Below are 6,000 nucleotides of genomic sequence, written 5' to 3'. Positions count from 1 at the left end.
CCACTTATCCCATGACTTTTTACTTTTCCTAGAAGCCTCTCATGAGGAACTTTGTCAAACGCCTTCTGAAAATCCAAGTATACAATATCTACCAGTTCACCCTTATCCACATGTTTATTAACTCCTTCAAAAAAGTGAAGCAGATTTGTGAGGCAAGACTTGGCCTGGGTAAAGCCATGCTGACTTTGTTCCATTAAACCATGTCTTTCTATATGTTCTGTGATTTTGATGTTTAGAACACTTTCCATTATTTTTCCTGGCACTGAAGTCAGGCTAACCTGTCTGTAGTTTCCCCGATCGCCCCTTGAGCCCTTTTTAAATATTGGGGTTACATTTGCTATCCTCCAGTCTTCAGGTACAATGGATGATTTTAATGATAAGTTGCACATTTTTACTAATAGGTCTGAAATTTCATTTTTTAGTTCCTTCAGAACTCTGGGGTGTATACCATCCTGTCCAGGTGATTTACTACTCTTCAGTTTGTCAATCAGGCCTACCACATCTTCTAGGTTCATCTTCTAGAGCTTTTGAGTAAGCAGTTCTCCACATGCACATATCCAGAGCAAGTCCCTTCATTCTCGTTATAGAATTCAGAATAACCCATTAAGTGGAAACCGGTTCCAGGGGAAAGTAGACGGGGGTTGTGAGGACTAGCATCCTACTGTCCTCAGAACACCTGTTGTAAGGTAGCAACTCTGCTGTCTTAGAAGACAAGCAGGATGGCAGTCCTCATTCATGGGTGAAGCCAAAGCAACAGGCAAATTCCCACCCCAACAAAAAAGGGGACAAACAACCAAACGCCACTGAGCACAAATAAAAACATGTTGTTGGGGGGGGGGGGAGGGGGCTGAAAAACAAATGGTCCTAGAAAGGAACAGAGTTTGGTTGTAAACCTCAAACAAGTGCCAAAAGGACAGACTGGCCAAACCAGCTGAAACATCAACCATCCCTATTCAGACAATAATGCGATGTGAATGTGTGGAGAGAACTCCATGTCCCCACTCTGCAGCTCTCCATGGGGACTGCTCGCAAATGGGCCACCCATACTGTCATGGCTTGAACAGAGCGAGCCTTGATATGGCACCCAAGGATGCAATCTCACCTGGACGTAACAGGAAATGTAGTCTGCCAGCCAATTGGAGAGCCTCTGCTTGGCAATGACGATACAGAGCCTGTTTTGATCAAAAGAAACAAAATACTGCATAGACTGTCTATGGGCTTCTGTCTACTCCAGATAGAAAGCTAAGGGTTTCTTGCAGTCCAAACTGTGCAGGGCTTGGTTGCCTTGGGAAAGAATGTTGGCAAGGCGAGGGACTGATTATAATGGAAGTGTGACACCACCTTAGGAAGGAACTTAGGGTGCATACACAAGACCATCCTATCATGGAGAAACTTAAGTTTCCCTGTACGTACCCGGATCAGTCCAGACAGTGGGCTGAGCCTCCTTTCCATCAGATGGAGACAGAGGAAAAACTCAATGGGTATCCTATATCAGGACAGTGCTCCCCCTGCTTCCCCTTCAGATGAAGATGGCATACCCTGCACTTCCCACTTATATAGCTTTTGAGGAAGTTCTTCCTTTTCTTTGCCTATATTTCTCAGGATCAAGCAAGTATTTATCAAAAAAGCTTTTAAACTTTTTTTTTTTTTTTAGGTTTTCTTGTCAGGGGATTCAGTTTTCTTTCTCCTCGCTCTTATATGGGGGGGGGGGGTTGTCCCCTTGATCATTCAGCCTAGGACCCTTCCTGGTGACCCATTGCCTGGCCTGGGGTGATACTGGTGGTCCAGTCCCTCCCCCATTGGGACCCCTGAGATGTCTCATGCCTCGGGTCCACTTAACAGAGAAGACAACATTCCTCTGTTCTTTAAAAAAAAAAAAAAGGGGGGGGGGTAAACATTCCTAGGAGTGTTTTTATTCCTTTACAGCTAGCAGCTTCGGGGGAAGGAGCGAAGTGCAGCACTAATTTCTCCTGCTCACACTCACAGCCAGGAACAGCAGAATCTTGCAGTTTTCAGTGGCAGTTTCTCCTCCCTCCCGCCCCCCTCCGTGGTTATGCCTCAATCTGTTTTGTCTAGCATGCAGGGAGCCTGCTTCGCTGCTCTCTCCCGCGACAGGGTTTGTTCTGTTTGCTTACCCGGCGGGGAGGGGGGATCTTCTGCAGCGGCAAAATCAGCAACCCGTGGTCGGGCCGGCAAACGCGCTGTCAGACCTGCCCCATCCCTGCAAACTGCGGGAACAGTGGACATTTTGCCTTCAGATCTCACTGCCAATTCGGGGCCTGAGGGGGAAAGGGATTCTATTTTTACTCATTCTCCTCTGAATTTAAGCCCCGTGGATCTGCCCGATTCAGTCCCTGACCCTATCCCCGAGGTGTCCCCCCCCCCCCCCTCCCCCTAGGCCAGGAAAAGTCCCTAAGCATTTTTCCACGGATTTTGTACTCTTACTACATAAGGCCTGTATCGCTAGCTTGCAGCAACAGGATGACCCCTCCCTGGACCCCCCACCCGCAAAGATTCCTCGGGTGTCTATAGAACAGGGACCCAAACTCCCTGATTCGCATGGGATTGTTCGAGTCAGATCTTACCGGGGGTGCCAGCTCCTCCAGATCCTAACACCCCACCTCAAGTCCCAGACCCCCACCCAGATGTGTATATTTTAAATCAAAATCCTTTGGTCGAAGGAGACAACCCATGGGTATTGCATTTGTTCCAACAGGAAGAGCTAGAACCACTCATTCCTTTTGTCCTGACCGAACTGGGGATAGATGTTCCTCCATACGAATCTGCAAGTATCCCAACTTCCAGCAACATGGATCCAGAACTGGATGGACTGAGCACCCCCACATACGTTCCCCTTCCACCCTATGCTAATGCAGCCTCTACTCCATGAATAGGAATCTCCAGAGTCTGGCCTTCGAATAGGCAGAGCAATGGACAAACTCTATCCCCTCCCCGATCAGTGCCTAGAGATGCTAACGGTCCCTAAAGTGGACGCTTCAGTTTCCGCAGTCACCAAACGAACTACCATCCCAGTGGTAGGAGCAACGGCTTTAAAGGCTTCAGCAGCTCGAAGCCATAGTCCCTGTCTCCCCCCCGAGCAGCAGGGGTTAGGCCAGTATTCCATCTACGTCGTTGTTCCAAAGAAAGGACTGCTCCTTCCGACCAATCTTGGACCTCAAGAGAGTGAACAAGGCGCTCAAGGTTCCCCATTTTTGGATGGAAACCTTGAGGGCAGTCATAGCTGCAGTTCGCACCGGCGAATTTCTAGCTTCTCTGGATTTGACGGAGGCGTATCTTCATGTTCCGATCTGCCTGGAATATCAGAAGTATCTACGCTTCACCATCCTAGGGCATCATTACCAGTTTTGAGCGCTCCCATTTGGTCTCGCCACCGCCCCCCCTCCCCCCTCACATTTACCAAAGTAATGGTGGTAGTGGCAGCCTTCCTCCGTCAGGAGGGAGTACTGGTTCATCCTTACCTGGACGACTGGCTTATTCAGGCGAAATCAGAGAGTCTCTGCATAGTAGCAGTCAACAAAGTCTTGTCACTTCTCCACTCCCTCGGTTGGAAAGTCAATTTCCCCAAGAGCAGCCTCAAGCCTTCTCAAGTACTGGAATTCTTAGGGGCACACTTCGACATGCGCGAGGGCAAATGTTTTCTTCTCGAGGGCCGGGTCCTCAAGCTCATGGATTAAGTTCGGCATCTGTTATCTCTCTCTGTACCCACAGCTTGGGACTACCTACAGGTCCTGGGCTCCATGGTTTCAACTATAGATTTGGTTCTGTGGGCCTTCACACATATGCGTCCATTACAGAAAGCTTTGCGATCCTGCTGGAAGCCGAGAAGTTTCAGACACCTTTACCACTCTCGGACTTTACCCTCTCCAGCATGCAGTGGTAGCTGTTGCTCAACCACCTGCTGAAGGGGATGCACCTGGAAACCCCCCAATGGATCATTGTTACAACGGATGCCAGTCTCTCTGGCTGGGGAGCGATTTGTCAGACCCACTCTACACAAGGACAGTGGTCCCCAGCTCAGTCTCAATGGCACATCAATCGTCTGGAAGCCTGAGCAGTTTGTCTGGCACTAAAGGCATTGCTACCCATGATCCGTCGCAAAGCGTTTCGAGTTCTCTCCTACAATGCCACCACGCTGGCTTACATCAATCGCTAAGGTGGGACCAGAGTTGGCTAGCAGCCCTGGAAGCCAGCAAGCTATTCTCCTGGGCAGAACAATATCGCTCTCGCTTAGCAGCCTCCCACATTGCGGGGAAGGAGCATGTTCAAGCCGAGTTCTTAAGTCGTCAATACCTAGACCCCGGAGAGTGGGAGTTGTCCGAAGAGGCGATGGATCTTCTAGTTCGCAATTGGGGTACTCCCCACTTAGACCTAATGGCCACACTGAGAAATGCGAAGGCTCCCAGATTCTTCAGTCGCAGAAGAGAGCATGGCTCGGAGGGGGGGGAATGCCCTGGTGCTACCCTAGCCTCAGGACATACTCCTCTACATGTTCCCACCCTGGCCCCTGGTGGGGAAGGTACTCAAAGGGCCAGTCATTTTCATGGCACCAGAATGGCCCTGAAGACCATGGTTCACAGATCTAGTAATCCTCGCAACGGAGGGTCCTCTTCGACTCGGTCACCTCCCAAACCTTCTACGGCAAGGTCCAGTATTTTTCAATCAGGCGGATCGCTTTTGGCTAGCAGCCTGGCTTTTGAGCGGCGAGACTGAGGAGGAAAGATTATAGGGAGGAGGTTATTTCCACTCTGTTGCATGCGCATAAGACTTTATTTATTTATTTAATTCTTTTCTATACCGACATTCGTAACACGTTACATCACATCGGTTCACATCGAACAAGGGTAAATTAACGTTAACTTAATTGTAGCTAAGGAGCTACTGCTATAGTTGAGAGAAGAGATGAGTTACAATGAACGAGGGTTGCTGAAACTTGGAAGATGGAAGCGAGTAGAGAGAAGGAGCAAATGAGTAGTCAATATATATCGAAATGCAACTTCTACCTCTCTCGCTTACATTTGGGTTTGGAAAGTGTTTGAGACTGTGTGTGCAGACTCAGGAATTCCAGTGCGCAGGGCCCCACTTTCCGATGTCCTCTCCTTTCTACAGAATGGTCTTTCCAAAGGTTTGTCTTTCAATTCTTTTCAGGTACAAGTCTCGGATCTTGATTCTCTTTTAGGGCGAGTCGATGGTTACGCTCTGGCGGCCCATCCCAATGTCATACTGTTCCTTAAGGGGGCAAAACATTTGAACCCATCTGTTCGAACTACATGTCCGTCATGGAGTCTTAATCTGGTGCTTCAGGTTCTCTGAGGCGCCTTTCAAACCTCTCGGTCGGGCCACACTCAAGGACTTGACTCTTGAGACAGTTTTCTTATTATCTATTTGCTCCGCCAGGAGAGTATCCGAGCTCCAAGCCTTGTCTTGCAGGGAAATAGATGGTAGAAAGTACTTTTTCACTCAGCACACTATCAAGTTGTGGAATCTGTTGCCCGAGGACTTGGTCAAGGTGCCTAGCACCGCAGGGTTTAAAAGAGGTTTGGATAAGTTCCTAGAGAAAAAGTCCATAACACATTATTAACCAGGCAGACCAAAGCTAGCTATTGCTATCTTTGGGAGTGCATAAGAGGCATTAGAGTACTTTTTGGGATCTGATTGGCCATTTCTGAAGACAGGATGCTGGGCTCAATGAACCTTGGTCTGATCCAGCATAGCAATTCTTATAAGAATCAATTTGTTTTGCACTGACATTGTTAAAACGTGATTATCAATTTAGACATTCGAATGATCTACCAAATACAAATAAAGTTAAACAAACCCTAAAACCCAAACAATTATTACCCATAATTCTAAATGCAAATAGAAGAAAATTTTCTCTTGCTCAGTCTACTCAAATTAAAATGTCTTCTCATCATTATTACATTTTAACTCTCTGCTATACAACATTACCAAAGCATGTCCAAGGTAGATTTCCCTATAGGC

Source organism: Rhinatrema bivittatum, chromosome 2 (genome assembly GCF_901001135.1).
Source record: "Rhinatrema bivittatum chromosome 2, aRhiBiv1.1, whole genome shotgun sequence".
Lineage (NCBI taxonomy): Eukaryota > Metazoa > Chordata > Amphibia > Gymnophiona > Rhinatrematidae > Rhinatrema > Rhinatrema bivittatum.
This window is presented reverse-complemented; position numbering follows the sequence as displayed.